This window comes from Phocoena phocoena, chromosome 5 (genome assembly GCF_963924675.1).
Source record: "Phocoena phocoena chromosome 5, mPhoPho1.1, whole genome shotgun sequence".
In the NCBI taxonomy this organism is placed as follows: Eukaryota; Metazoa; Chordata; class Mammalia; order Artiodactyla; family Phocoenidae; genus Phocoena; species Phocoena phocoena.
This window is the reverse complement of record NC_089223.1, coordinates 38,202,038-38,218,712: the sequence shown is the minus strand read 5'-3', so window position 1 is coordinate 38,218,712 and position 16,675 is coordinate 38,202,038. Positions and strand designations below refer to the sequence as shown.

Below are 16,675 nucleotides of genomic sequence, written 5' to 3'. Positions count from 1 at the left end.
TGCACAGCTCCTACACCCTGGGGCTGGAAGAAGGCAGACCTTGGTTGTAAAGTGCTGTAGCCTCCAGCAGGGCTGGGCCCTGGGCAAGCTTGCAAGAATGCAGGCCAGGCAAGGGCACAGGAGCTAGGCATTCCTGACCAGCACATGCCCTGCCATGCTCCTCGGAGGGACAGCTGGGAAAGGGGGACTGGTAACTCCGCCATCAGCCACCGGTCACCTCTTGTCCACATACAAAGCAACACCCAACCAGCACTGCGGGATGGCCCTGCTCACAGCTGAAGGTTCCGGGCCACGGGAGTTTATTGATGTTATGGCCCCAGCCTAGGTTCCTCAATGGAAGCCACACCTGGAGCCTGGGGGTTTCTTGCTGGGGCAGGGGGTGTTTATGCCTGCCACCCCCCAGGCTCACACCTCAAAGAGGACCACAGGGAAATCCACGTGGATGCGGGGCGGGGCGGGGTGGTGGTGGATCCAGCTTCACGATGCCCTGAGGAATCAGGTTCTCATGCACCTGCCTCTGCTTGGCCCGCTTCTGCCCGTTCTTGGTGACGACTGTCTCCTCATAGAGCTCGTGAGCCAGATCCCCATCCTTGTCCTAGAACATGGAGCCACAGCACTACATGATAGAATACGAAGTGGGGCACGACTCAGCCTCGCGGTTGCACCAAAGCTTGCTCAGCAACAGAGCCTCCGGGCCGCCGCCCCCCGCCGCCAAGGCGAAGGGCCGCAGGCCCCGAGCTTTGGAGCCGTGGGTGCCCATGTCAGGGCCGCCGGCGCACGGCGGGCCCCGTGGCAGCTTCGCTCTCACAGGGCCTACGCTCGTAGGTGCCGCCGCCTCCGCCACCTTCCGCAGGCTCCCAAAAAGTTTTTTTAACAATCGAGAATAATATTTAAAATAGAGATTTACATCCACTGTCATTATTCATGAACATCACATGAGGTGTATATTTTCCCTTGATACACTGGTTAATGATCAGCAAGCCATTTTAACACTAAGTATCTAGAACATGAAGACAAATTCTATAACTCTTCATCAATGTTTGAAGTTATACTCTATCCAGAACTTTATAAAACTTTGCTAAAAATTAATAAAAGCATTGAGAGCCTCCTTTAACATTTCTTATTTAATTGCAAAGGCAACAAGCAGTTGTTCACGCTGTTACAGTAAAATGCCTGAAAGAATCCACCAAACCAACAGGCACTCCTTTTACATAAAGAATTATCAGGAGATGTAGAGTGAACATTGCTGAAGATATGAAAAAAGTTACAACAAATTACACAGTAAAGGAGGACATGATATATAGTAAAATACCAATATTCCTCCAAAGTTTAAGCTTGTGGCATTTGCTAGGTTCTATTTCAATAATTAAATCTACAAAAAAGTTCTACTTTTTGTGTAAGCCACCAGGTAACTTTATCCATAAATCCTTTAATATGTACCACCAAAAAATAAGGATTTGTTTCTGACATAAAGACACTGTTAACGTCACATTAAGTTCAATTAACATATTTTCTTCATATCATTTAATATGTAGTCCACATTTAAGTTTCTCCAATTGCATAAAAAATGTCTTTTTTTCATGGATGATTTATTTGATTCAGGAAGCACACAAGGTTCACAGTTATTTTCACATTTATTATATTATTTGCTCTATTTTAATCTAGAACAGTTTCACCTCCATTTTTCCCCTTGCCATTGATTTATTGGAGAAACTGGGTCATTTGTCTCAGGTCTTGAGGAATGATTAATATGCTGCATTTGTCTGCTTATTTCCTGTGGTATTGCTTCCTTATGGTATTGTTTAACTTGTCTCTATCTCCTATATTTCTTAAATTAGAAGTTGGTTTGAAAGCTTTGATTAGATTTAGACTGAATTTGTTGACAAGACTACTTATGCTGTTTACTCCATATTGCATCATACTTAAAGGCTCATAATAAGTGGCTGACCACCTTTTAGTGATGCTTAAGTTGGATCATTGGTTTTGGTGGTGGCAAGTTGATCGTCCCATTGTTAAGGTCTGTCAGAAAAAACTGATAGTTTTTTCTCTTAATGTTTTTTTTCCCATTCTACCATTTCTTTTACATTTACTTTCTGCAATTTTTCTCTAAGTAACTTTCCTTCATCAACTAGGGCTATTTTAAATAAATTACACAGGATTGATGAGATAAAAGCTTATTTCTTTCTCTATAATTGTCATTTTCAAAATAAAAAGTCAGTGCTCTAACTACCTCTAATGATTTCTGATGAGTTCTTGTTAACTTTTTGTTTTTGCTCTCTCGTTCTCTTTTGGAATATCATTATAACTCATACATTTTTATACAATTATTTTCAGTGAATTGAAATGATTATTTTTATGCTCAGATTATTCCATCTTTGGCCAAGCTGGCTCTTATGTCCTTTTGACATAACCCTATTACAGTTTGGTGGTTTCTTTGACTTTTGGCACAAGATATCTAAGGCTCATCTTATAAATTTCCTGAACTGAACCTGAATCTGGACATTTCTGTAAGGACCCCTAGTTTTTTTTCTTATTGGTGAATGATATTTAGAGCTCACAACCTGACACTAGGTGTGGTCACTGATTTTAGACCTTTTCAGTAGACAGAGCTAACTTCTTATCATAGATAAATTTAAACATACCTAAAAGTCAGAGAGTAGCATAAGAAATCCCTCTTGTGCCATCATCCAGCTTCAGCAGATATCAATATTTTGCTCACTTGGTTTTATCTAGTTCCAACACTTTCTATAAAAAGCCCTTGAACATCTATGATAGAAAAATGAGCAAGGGACAAGAAGTAGAACTCCATAACTGAGGAACCACAAATGGAAATCAAAAATAAACAAATAGGACTACATCAAACTAAAAAGCTTTTCCACAGTGAAGGAAACCATCAACAAAATGAAAAGGCAACCTACTGAATGGGAGAAGATATTGGCAAATGGTATAGACAATAAAGGATTAATATCCAAATTATATGAATAACTCATACAACTCAATATCAAAAACCCCAAACAATCTGGTTAAAAAATGGTCAAAGAATCTGACTAGATATTTCTCCAAAGAAGACATTCAAATGCCCTGCAGACACATGAAAAGATGTTCAACATCACTAATCATCAAGGAAATGCAACTCAAAACCACAATGAGATATTGCTGCATACCTGTCAGAATGGCTATCATCAAAGAGACAACAAATAACAAGTGTTGGTGAGAATGTGGAGAAAAGGCAACCCTCATGCACTGTTGGTGGGAATGTAAATTGGAGCAACCCCTATGGAAAATTGTGGGAGAGTCCTCAAAAATTTAAAAATAGAACTACCATATGATCTAGCAATTCCAGTTCTGCGTAGTTACCCAAAGAAAACAAGAATACTAGTTTGAAAAGATATATGCACCTTTATATTCAGTGCAGCACTGCTTACAATAGCCAAGATATGGGAGTAACCTAAGTGTCCATCAACAGATATGGTATATGTATGTACACACAATGGAATATTACTCAACTGTAAAAAAGAATGAAATCTTGCCATTTGGGACAACATGGATGGACCTAGAAGGTATTATGCTAAGTGAAATAAGTCAGACAGAGAAAGACAAATACCATATGGTTTCACTTATATATGGAATCTAAACAATAAAGCAAATGAACAAACAAAACAAAACAGAAACAGAGTTACAGAGAGCAAACTGGTGGTTGCCAGAGGGGAGGGGTGGTGCAGGTTTGGGTGAAAGGGATTAAGAGGTACAAACTTACAGTTGTAAAATAAATAAGTCACAGGGATGCAATACATAGCATAAGGAATATAGTCAATAATACTGTAATAATTTTGTATGATGACAGATGGTTATTAGACATTATGGTGATCACTTTGCAATGTATTTAAATGTTTAATCACTATGTTGTATACCTGAAAGTAACATAATATTGTACATCAACTATACTTCAAAAAAAGAAAGGAAGATAAATTACCATATGGAAAATTATAGGCTCTGTATTTTATGGATTTATTGAAAACATTAACATATTTACCATTTATACATTTTAATCTAATTTGCTTTTGTAATTCTTAATGTGAGATTAAAGGATAAGGAGATTTGGAGGAAGATATGATGGGTATTGAAATCAGATATCCATGTAGCAGGACTTTCCTGGTGGTCCAGTGGTAAAGAGTCCACCTTACAATGCAGTGGACACAGGTTCGATCCCTTGTCAGGGAACTAAGATCCCACATGCTGTGGGGCAATTAAGCCTGCATGCCACAACTACTGAGCTCGCGTGCCTCAACTAGAGAGCTTGAGTGCTGCAAACTACAGAGTCCATGTGCTCTGGAACCCGCTCACCACAACTACAGAGCCCACGCGCCCTGGAGCCTGTGCGCCACAACCAGAGAGAGAAAACCTGCACACCACAATAAGAGAGAAGCCTGTGCCTCAACGAAAAGCCCATGTGCCACAACAAAAGATCCTGCATGCCTCAACAAAGATCTGGCGTGCCACAACTAAGGCCTGATGCAGCCAAAAATAAATAAAATAAATAAATAAATAAATAAAAAATCTTTAAAAACATATTCAGCATTAAAAAGAAAAGATATCAGTGTGGCATTTGTGCTTTGATTTTTCTAACATACAGAGGGGAAAATTCTCAAAGAATGAGACTTGTCATGAGAAGGCTTCAAACTTGATTACCATATGCACAAAACAACCCATTGTTTTGCCTAATCTGCATGAAACCTCCCACAGTGGTAATAATATGAGCCTCTCAACTGAAATAGCATGTTATATTTTTGGCAAGGAAACAGCAAGACAAAAAAAAAACAAACAAAGCAATTAGAATACGCATTAAGATATAGAAAAGTCATTTGAAAAAATAGCTGTAACACTTTGCAATTTCAGTAGCAATTCTGCCTCTGAGGCAATATAAATCATGTATTAGACTTTCAGCCTCCTCAATAAATTCTTTATCGGCACTACAAATTTAGAACGTATAAAAATATCAGCACCATTATCTGTGTTACCCAGCATACCTTGGTTCAGCTCTCACAACTGTAGTTCTGTAAAAGCAGATTTAGAGAATCACCAGAACAAATTAGCAATGTTGTTTAATAGGAGACATTATTAAGGTATAAAATATATTTTGTTAAGGAATAGTTACTTATAATTGACAAACAATAATTTGCAGGCTTTCAATTTTGGATAGTCCAATTTGTCTAAAATCATCTTTCTTTAATATTTCCTTTTGTCAATTTCATTTTCCTTATTCTATTATTTAGTCTTAACACAGTATTATCTCTGATTTGTTCCAGTGTTATTAAATGTCTACAATTTGCTAGGCGCTGGATAGGAAAAGGAAGGGATAAGAAGATAAGCTATTTTTCTACATTTGTAACATAAATACAGAAAAATTGCTAAAATGTAAGTAGTACTTTTAGAAATAATGTAAGTGACTAATAATTTAGAAATAATCCATCAACATTTTTCTAGTTTATTAGATCTGTAATTTTAATGTAAATGTTTAGAATTTATTCTCATCATAATGTAAAAGCATGTTCTTTTATCTATAGAAAAAGTATCACAAATTATTTATTATATTTTAAGACAAAGTGTGTGACAGTTGAATAAAAAAAGTTTATTAACTTTTAAAATTAAATCAAAATTATAATTCAAATGAACTTTGGAAAACACTAACTCGTTTGATTGGTTATTTCAATCGAGCCTCTACAATAACCGTTGCACTTTAATATTCAAAATTGACAGTCATTCTCTCATGTCACACAGTAGTATAAGTAAAGAGACTATTCCTCAATACCTTCTGCAGAAACTATGACCCTACTAATGCGAAAGGGTAAGGCTGTTGATGACCAGACAGCAGGTAGCAGGGAGTCAGGCTGCCTTCTTTTTGAATGCTACCTCTCTTCTGACTATTGTATTGTGTTCCATGGTGTGGGAGGAGGTCAGCGGGAGGACGTAACTGCCGGTTGACCTGTGAACTGGACCTGGGCAGTGGAAGGCTCCTCGCCCCCTCCCCGTCCTTGGAATGAACTTCTGCCTACCGTTCCCACAGTGGGAGCCGTTTTCAAGGATGCAGCCTTGAGAGAGCAATGTGTTGCCAAGATCTTCTGGACAGAATATGTGACTGAACCCTGTTAAGGCCTCTATAAAAACTCAAGATTCTGGTGGGCAGGTGCGAAGATGTACTGGTCTAGCAGCCGCCCAAGATAAGCCTCGTATGTAATTCCCTAGCTTATTAAGCTCGCCACCTACCTGGCACTGCTGCGGCTTTCTTCGGTTTCTCCCCTACCTCCGTGAACAGGGGCCAGTTTCAGATTTCACCTGCGAAGCTCCTGAGGGTGCCAACCAACAACGGAAGGGTCTGTCTCATTCTTTTTTGTTGTTGTTGTTGGGGGTAGGAGTTTATTAATTAATTTATTTTTTTGCTGTGTTGGGTCTTCGTTTCTGTGCGAGGGTTTTCTCTAGTTGCGGCGAGCGGGGGCCACTCTTCATCGCGGTGCACGGGCCTCTTACTATCGCGGCCTCTCTTGTTGAGGAGCACAGGCTCCAGACGCGCAGGCTCAGTAGTTGTGGCTCACGGGCCCAGTTGCTCTGCGTTATGTGTGATCTTCCCTGACCAGGGCTCGAACCCGTGTCCCCTGCATTGGCAGGCAGATTCTCAACCACTGTGCCACCAGGGAAGCCCTGTCTCATTCTTCTGTCTCTTCTTGCCCTATGTGTTCTGGGCCAGTTTCGAATTTCATCCGGGAGAATTCCTGAGCTTGTGAACCAACATATGGTAAGACAGTTTTGTTCTATTTTGTTTCATTTTTTAAGAGTATAAAATTGGAAGGTGGGAGTTTTAACTTTAAATGTTTGTTCTCCTATGGTCCATGGAAGAGTGGTGAAACCTTTTTCTGACCCATTCTCATCCTCATTCCCAAGTTGCTGTCCTCTCACTGTCCCCTGCCTTCAGTCCCCTCATCAAGTACTCCCTGGGGAGACTCCAACTCTCTCCATGTGCCTGGAGAATCTTAAGGGGGTCTTGGCCCCAGAGCTTTTCACGCCTCTTATCAGCTCCCCTGTAGCAGATTTCAGCTGCCAAGGGCCTTACTTCTGCTTTGAGACTCCTGGTCTGAAGGAGTAGGAGGGAGGCTGCTCTGCAGAGCTGCAGTGAGTTGGGGGATGTCTGACTTTGTTTCAGGCTCTCCACCAACAATAACTGAGGCTCTTTTCTTCCAGAATTTACTTAAGTACAAATATACTTTGCATACCTTAGTTTTCTTCCAAAAACCAATCTATTCCTAATGTGAAGAATATAAATACAACACTAATACACACCCATTAATACAACACTCATGTTAAGCTTCATAAAGTTGTAGTGTTCAAGTAATTAACAAGGAAGCCATTAGACCAAGGTGTCTCTAATGCCTGGGCTGCCTATGTAAACAAACCAAAACCTAAGCCAGAGTCAATTTCTGCAGCTGCCTCAAGGTCAAGAAATGGAAACCTGAGAACAACCAATCACAAAGAGCCAACTAGGCTTTCCCAGATAAGGCAGGGTTTAAGCTACAGCCAATCAAATAATTTTCTTGCATTGTTTCTTCATCTGCTCTCTAAAAGCCTTTTCCTGGCTCCTGTTGGGGAGGGCACCTAATCATTTTCAGTTTGGTGCTGCCTGATTTGAATCACTGTATGCTCAAAGAAACTTTTCAAGAGTTTAATTTACCTTAGTTTATCTTTTAACTATAGTATGTTATTATTTTTAATAGTGTGCAATTATTATTGTGTTAAAGGAACACAGAGGTGATGGATTATTTATGTTGGTATTTAATAGTGTTTGATTGGGTCAGCAATAATACCAATGCTTTAAACCTGGGTGCAGTTTTCCTCCTAGTAGCATGTGATGAATTTCAGTTCACCTCCCAAGACAGAAACCTGGGAGTCAAGGCTCTTTTCTTGTCCAGTCTAATTTGCCATCATGCCTAGTTAATCCCACTTCACTGTTATCTCTTGACTCTGTTTTCTTTTCCCCAACCCCTTTCTTATACTATAGGACTGCAGGATAAATTATAAACTTTGAATACAAGGCACTTTATCATCTGACCCTTGCCTACCTACTTTGTGGCCTCATTTGTAGCTACTGCTCATTTGTGGTCATAAAAATACAGCACTCATGTTTCCTTCCTCAGGAAGCATAATTGACTGATGGCCCCAGCTGTTGTCCTTCTGGATTCACTCTTGTGTTCATGTAAAGGCCATGTTTCCCAAAGCCTTCTCTCAGCCAAAGTCTGAGTAGCACGGGGATTTGTTCTAATGTGTACCCATTCTTATAGTTACAGGAGTCCTTGAATAGGTGACTTTGGCCAGAGGACTCCCCTGAGTTCTGCCTGGTGGAGACTTAGAACTGTGCCACATCTGAGACCCTGCCTATACAATCCTTCTCCATCCTCTCTCTCACAGGGCAGATGTGCATCATGATTTGAAGGCTTTTCCTACCTCCACCAGCTCCTGCTCCTTCACAGGGTTTTCCCCCAATAAATCTTTTGTACATCTAATCCCATCTTGGCATTTTCTTTGTGGAGGACCCAAACTAACAAAAGTGGTGCCAGGAATGATTTGAAGAAAACTACAGGGACAAGAGGGGCTTTATAGCCAAGGAGCAAGGTGGGGGTCAGTGTATGGAAAATTATTAAGAAGAAACATCAGGAGTAAGGAAGGATTCTGGTTAAACTGACTTGACAGGATTCTTGCTGAAGACAGGCTAGGGTGATCAGATATCACCTGGAGGATGGTGAGAAATGAGGAATTTGATCAGATACGGAGGGTGGAGGATTCTGTCTAAACTGACTTAATGGATTCTTGCTGAACTGGGTGTGCAGGCCCAGCCAGGATGGACACTGAAGCCCAAGGTCAAAGCCTAATTGAGAAGGGGGCTTAGAAGAGCCTGACTAAAGTTTGGCCAAATAGAGAGTTTTTGTCCAACAGGAAGAAGTGATCACATATGTACTGCTACCTTTTTACTGCTAACCTGAATAGGAAATATTAATCTTGTGTAGAATGCAGGGTCCAGAGAAAATCACACTATGATTTTATTCAGAGACATTAGCATTAAGTGGATCTTAAAGGCAATCTTGAGGGGAAAAGAAAATGTTATAGGAAATCCACATGCATTTTTTTTGAAGGAGGTATAAAAAGGAGAAACAATAAACCAGTTATATCTTCAATACCTTAATCACCGAGGAAGGAGTGGATAAGTATTTTCAGAACCAGTAAAGGCTCCACTTTATTCTAGGAAAATGAATTATGGTGCTTGCTGCATTCACAACCCTTGCACAACTCTACCCATCTCCCTCACCCCCATACTCACAGCATATACAAAAAAGATAAGCCAAAACAGTCATATAAAATAGCACCCTTGGCTACAGGTATTGGATTAGGAGCACTTGATCTAATGGCAGCCAGTGCATAGATATGTCTGTAATCTAGGACATGCATGACTTAGCATGAAATGATGATCTGGGCCAATCATATTCTTACTCCCACATATATGACTGAGAAAAGAGAGAATCAGACAGCTAATAGTGAGTTTGAAGCCAAAGATGCATAGAGAGAAGCTCTTGAGATAGATTTGGGGCTATATATGAGGGATTAGATTTAGGTCTATGAAAAGTCAGGACAATCTGAGTTATAAGCAGAAGCTTCAGGTGGAGAAAAGTTCCAGAATAAAGGGAGAAAAGAACTGGGCTAGTTGGTATAGTAGATTAAAGATGGTTGCAGATTCTTTGACACTTTGTCAAAGGTGAGGTAGACTTTTTTTTTTGAACACTTGACCACTGCTTAAAATACAGTGGGAGTGATCCTGTGCCACTTTGGAATCTCAAGAGATTGTTAGCTTCCAATTCCCATTTCTTCGAATACTTACTCTGGGAAATAAGCAACATGCTATGCCACCAAAAGGCTCATGGAGAGGCCTATGTAGAGAACTAAGGTCCCTGATCAATAGCCTGGGGTGAGCTCCCAGCCAACAGCAGCACCAGTTTGCCAGGCATGTGAGTAAGCCATGATGGAAGTGGATCCTCCAGGTGTAGTTGAGCTGCCCCTACTGATACCATGTGGACCAGGAGAGAGCTATCCATGACCAGCTCTGCCCAGATTGTGGGTTCATGAGTAGAATAAATGACTGATGTTGGTATTTTTACTTATTATTTTTAATTGTGGTGAAATACACATAACATGAAAGTTATCATCTTAACCATTTTTAAGTATACAGCTCAACGTTGTTACATGTATTCATGTTGTTGTGCAGCCATAATCACCATTCATCTCCAGAACTCTTTTCATTGTACAAAACTGAAACTCTATACCCAGTGAACAACAACTCCCCATTCTTTTCCCTCAGCGCTGACAACCACCATTCTACTTTCTGTCTCTATTAATTTGACTCTTCTAGGAACCTCATATAAGTGCAATAACACAGTATTTGTCTTTTTGTGACTGGCGTATTTCACTTAGCATAATGTCCTCAAGGTTCATCCATGTTGTAGCATGCGTCAGAATTTCGTTTGTTTTCAAGGCTGTATTAAATTCCATTATATATGTATATCACATTTTGTTTATTCATTCTTCTGTTGATAGACACTTGGATTGCTTTCACCTTTTGGTTATCGTGAATAATGCTGCTATGAACATGAATGTATAAATATCTGTTTGCACCTCTGTTTTCAGTTACTTTGGATATACATTCAGAAGTGGAATTGCTCACTGCCATTTGTTTCTGAAAAGTGAAAATAAATTAAACTAAGGAGTACCATTCTACTTGTTATGAGTGAACCAAACTGGTCAAAAGAAAGAAATTCCTTTAGTATAGAATACATAGCAAACAAATCATTAAACATACAAATATAAATTTTCTAGATAAAAAATTTGACAAGGTATGGCAAATTAAATGTTTTTACGGGATATTATGGTGCCTTGTTCTACAAATTAAAGTTCTTAGTCAACAGGTATGGTCAAAACAAGACAACTTTTTCCAAAGCCATTCAAAAGTTTATGAATTCCTATAAGTACAGATGTTCCAGAGCTTTATAATATTATAAATATATTTTCACAAATGAGTTTATTTTTAGATAATTTTTCACTTAAAAAGACACATTTTATTTTGTCTCTGACTTGTATTAGTCTTTGGATTTTTTTGTGATTGTCCTAAGATTCACAGGTTAACAGAGCCATTGATTTTAACCATTAGCTTCAAGCTCCTATTTTATCTAACGTCTCATCAATAGTAAAATCTCTACCTCCCATGTGCCTATATTACTACCTTCATAAACTCTCTGAAAGGGGAAATTAAGAGCATTGAAATAACTGGAAGATAGCAAGGATCTCAACCATTAAGACAGAAAATTGTCATAGCTAACCATTTCCTGAATATTTGAGTTAGAAGTGTGAACGATCATGAAGAGTGTTGATATGTGAAGGGGTTTAATGTGTGTGTATGTTACACGTGTTTTTGTGCATCACTTAGACTGTCAGAGCTCAGAGAAATCTTGACCCCAGCTGCCAAATATTAGCATCACCTGGGGAACTTTTTTTTTTCATTAATTAATTAATTTATTTTTGGCAGCATTGAGTCTTCATTGCTGCGCACAGGCTTTCTCTTGTTGCAGTGAGCGGGGGCTACTCTTTGTTGTGGTGCGCGGGCTTCTCATTGTGGTGGCTTCTCTTGCTGTGCAGCACGGGCTCTAGGCACGCGGGCTTCAGTAGTTGTGGCTCGCGGGCCCTAGAGCGCAGGCTCAGTAGCTGTGGTGCACAGGCTTAGTTGCTCTGTGGCATGTGGGATCTTCCCGGACAAGGGCTTGAACCCGTGTCCCCTGCACTGGCAGGCAGATTCTTAACCACTGGGCCACCAAGGAAGTCCCTGGGGAGGTTTTAAAAATACCCAGGCTCGGATCCTACCCCATAGTACCATGTCAGAATATCTGGGGATGGGATTTCATCAAATTCATTAAAAGATCTTCAGATGAGAGCCGGTGTCCCACCGGGCTGCAGGCTACGGCAACTGAGCCAGACCCTGGGGCCTCCTGATTACCCCAGCTTCATGGAGTCTGTGGATGAATACCGTTTTGTGGAGTGCCTGTTACCCCCCACCAGCATCCCAAAGCCCCCAAAGCATGAACATTATCCCACTCCTAGAGGCCTCCCACCCAACCTGCCCTACTTTGTGCAGTGCTCTTGTATGCACAACATCCGGTCTACAAGGACATCATGCATAGAAACCGTCAGATGACTGTGATCCGGAAGGTGGAGGGGGACATTTGGGCCCTGCAGAAGGAGGTGGAAGATTTTCTGAGCCCACTGCTGGGGAAAACACCTATCACCCAGGTCAATGAGGTGTCAGGTACCCTTCGGGTCAAGGGCTACTTTGACCAGCAGCTCAAAGCCTGGCTCCTGGAGAAGGGCTTCTGAAGCCCAGCTGAGCAGCCTGCATGTCCAGCGTCCCCCTGAGACTGGAGTCCCGGGGATCTCAGGAGGAGGGAAGTGGCTGTTGGAACAGCTAGGAGAAAGGGGTACAGAGACCGGGGCTGAGGGCGTTGGAGCAGGCCTTGTTTGCATAAAGGAGGAAATGGGACTCTGTATAGGTGCCAGCACTGGGGGAGGGCTGTCTAATATTGGAGACCCACCAGGAACAGCCAAGCTAGGGGGGAGCGTTAGTCACCCCCCCCCCCCAACTTTGGCGTGTTCCTGCTTTCCCTTCATTGGAGCTCCTTGGACTCAGGTATTCAAACTGTAGAGGTTGTTGACTGCCCCTCTGTTGGAAGCAATAGCCCAGCCCAGTTTACAGGAGGGTAACACAGGGCAGACCCTGTGGGCACATTCCTTCCTTGGCCTGCAGACCCTCACTGCTGCAAAACATCACTGAGCCCTTGCTCTAGGTCAGACCCGACTTGGTAGAGGCTACAGAGAACACAACATGACTCAGACGTGGGTCCTGGAAATCTTCAGTTCCAAATGTAGTACACGTCAGCCCCTCGGCTCATTCCTTTTACCCATGGAGAGGTAAAAAGGCCAGTCACCTCTATTCCATTCCATATTAGAGTTGGGCCTGACTGGGTTTCCAGCTCCAGGGAATTAAATGGTTAGCTTTAGCTGTTCTGCCCACAAGGGGCTCCTTGAGAGCTCCTAGCAGCCCAGCACAGAGCCATCCTTCCCAGGATGCTGACCTAGTATCAAGGCTGCACAGGGGTTTTGCAGGCAGGAAGATGCTGACCTTTTGTCCCTGCCATCCTATCCCACCCCAGCTAAGGAACCTTCACACTTGCCCCATCCTTGGGAGTCACAAGGGCCAAAGGCCTGAGTTCGCACCCCACTCAGCAACAAGCTGGCTTAAGACAGGGTTCAGAGCCTGGCTCCCCTACTTGCTCTGACCTAAGGCAGGGTACTTAACCTTTCTGGGGTTCAGTTTCTTCATATGTAAAATGAGTATATCTTCCTAATACCTTAATATTCAATACTGTGACCAAGAACAGTGCTGGCTTGTATAAGTAAACCCTCACTCCTGGAGATTCCAGGCCACTCTCGAGTCTATGGCCTGAATTAAGAAAAAGGAGTGTGGCACACTGATCATATCACACCAGTTCCACAAGTCATTAATGCAAGTGTTTACTTGGCTGTATATACAATTTAAGCTATTAAAATTTGTGCAATATTTACAAATTAAATAATCATCTGAAACTGTCAAAAAAAAAAAGTTCTCCAGATAATTCTAATGAGCACCCAGAGTAGAGAACAACTGGACAATAGGAAAGAAACTATGTTTGTACATTTTGCCCAAGGCCAACTACACTTTGAGTGCTTATTAAACATTGAGGGTTTCTCTATAGGGCTAGGTCATTTAGTAAACAGATGAGGCTTCAATTAGATAGTCAGTCACTCTATTTTATAGGGCTTTCAGTTTTCAAGTTCACATAGATAAGATGAACAGTATCCGTGACAATGGCAGATGTGATTCATCCATTCCTTAGCTTTCTGTTTCCTTTAGGACATTCTGTTCCCTCAGATGACATTTGGGGCAGCTCATACACTCTTACAGCCTTCTGGCATAGCTGGTGATTTGAGCTTTTCTTCATCTATGTCTTTTTAACTTTATAATCCTAAGGCTCTGCCTAATGTATGATATCAGTTCACATATGCTTTAAAAAATGACACTATATTTTCATGTTATGCTAAAATATACTGATTGATTAATTTATTCTTGAAGAATTTACTGAATATGTGTTTCATGGTCAATACTTAAAGGTTGATCCTTGCCCTCAAGAATCTTATATTCCAAGTGATGTTAGTACCCTATTTTATACCATCAAATCTATTTTATGATTTAGGTTCTCAAACTTGTATATGGTGCTGTATTAACCAAGGTTCTCCAAGGAAACAGAACCAACAGGATGTGTATATATAGAGAAAGAGACTTATAAGGTATTTGTGCACAGGATTACAGAAACTGGCAAGTCCAAATCTACAGCGTGGACCAGCAGGCAGAGACCCAGGAGAACTGAAGTTCCAGTTCCAGTCCAAAGGCTGGCAGGATGGAGACCCAGGAGAGCTGTTAGTGCAGATGAAGTCCAAAGGCAATCATCTGGAGAATTCCCTGTTGCCTGGGGAGGCAGGCCTTCAGCTGATTGGATGTAGTCTAATTGGAGGGCAATCTGTTTAAAGTTCACTGATTTAAATGCTAGTACCATCCAAAAACACCCTCCTAGGAAACACATAAAATTATCCATCACAGGTGCTTAGAGCCAGTGATGATGATGATGATGACGATGCGTACAATATATTGTATGCTTAGCATGTGCCAGACACTGTGCTACTCAGTGTACACCTTTTAATCCTCACATCAACCCTACGAGGGAATTACTGCTACTATTATCATTGTATAGACAAGGCAATTGAGACTTGTTAACAGTTAAATAACTTGTCCAAGCCACGGTTTGTAAGCCTTGGTTCTACAATTTAAACCCAGGTCTGCCTGGCTCATAGCCCTTGCCCTTAACTACCACAAAGCTCCACAAAGATGTTTTTGGAAGTTTCCTTTCTGCTCTCCTCTGAAGTATACTCTTAAGGGGGGAAAAACATTTTGTTGACCTTACAGAGGAGAATTTTTCATTATTTGCAATGTTTTATTTAATACTAACTTGAAATACTGTAGGCAACAGCATTCTAATGTGTAAAATTCACAGTGAAGACCTATCACTTTCCACTGGAAATTTTTTATTAAAATTAAGTATGCCTTCGCTTCTTCCTATTAAAATGGAGAGGAGATACTTATCACTAAGGGTTTATAAAGTGCCTTAAGATCCTCAAGTGAGAAATACTTCAAGGGGACGTGTTGCCATGCTGAGTTAAATAATTGAGTCAATTAACTTCATTTCCTCTGATCAATGTAAAATATCAATATTGCTTTTTGGCTCTTCTGACTGAATTGCATAGGTCATATTATGAGCATAAAAGTAATGTTGTTAGTAGAGCTGTGCTGAAAATCTGTTAGAATGGGAATCATAGTTTTACCCTTCGTAAGAATGGAGAAAATTAGCTGAGTCACACAAATTCTCTTTCAGTACAATATCTTTCATGTCCCTGGTTCACTTTGCATTAATTTTAACTAATTATTTAGTTAACTGACAATTATTCCTTCAAAAAACTTTTATTAAGTGTTTCTCATGTGACTGGTGGCTAACACCTATTTAGAACTTTATAAAGCAGCTTTACACACAGCTCATTATTCTTGCCCCTGTTCTAAGGTGGAGAGTATCAGTTCTTTTCCCTAGGCACTTATTATTTTTGTCATGTTCCCACTCCTTTTCAAAAGTTAATTTTGTTTTAATACAATTTTACTGATGAAGCTGAAGATCCAGTCTCCCTTCAGAGACAAGTTTATAACTGCTGATGTCCAAAATGTATGGCTTTCACTGACATCTTCCTGCTTGATCCTCCCATTTCAATCAGTGAGATTAGTTTTTACCATCTGTAATTCTTTAGTTGAACGAATCAAAGTATATTGGTTCCTGTCATTTCCTTCAAAATGTATCAACGATCAGAGTATCAGATTTTTGGAACATTATTTTTGAGAAAATGTTATAGAATGAGAAGAAAAACCTTATTATGCTTTATATTTGTATATAAATGAAGGGTTGGACATGAGAGGATCATATTGTAAAGGCACATGATAGTATTTGGAAAAGGAATTCAAATATAATCAGCCAATGCTTGCCGAGCCTAGGCCCTTTATGTCGCAAAAATAACAGTAGCTAGAAATGCCTACGACAGGTATAAGACCCCTTTCTGAACTGGATTTCCCTCTCCTCTTTAACGATAAATATTATATTCACCATTTCTCACTAACCATACTATGCTTTGCTTTGGAAAAGGCTGTCAATTAACTGCCAAATCATTTCCAATATGCTGGACTATGGATTGTACGTTAACAAGTCATGAGATCATTATGACTGTGGACATAGCAAGGTTTCAGTTAGTTCTTTAATCTAGTAGGTTGACTTCATTTTTATTGATACTTAACATCAGTGTTCCTGGAGCCCTGAGCGTCACTATCTATTTTAGGATTATATAGAGATATCTATCTTTCCATATTTTTCTGCAAATGCAGTGATCATAAACACATTAAAATTAATTC

General features: G+C 40.5%; 1 pseudogene; it reads right to left on the bottom strand.

Moving 5' to 3' along the window:
- Positions 1-405: 405 nt before the first annotated feature.
- LOC136123936 (tumor suppressor candidate 2 pseudogene) lies at positions 406-760 on the bottom strand (annotated as a pseudogene).
- Between the last annotated feature and the right edge of the window lie 15,915 nt (positions 761-16,675).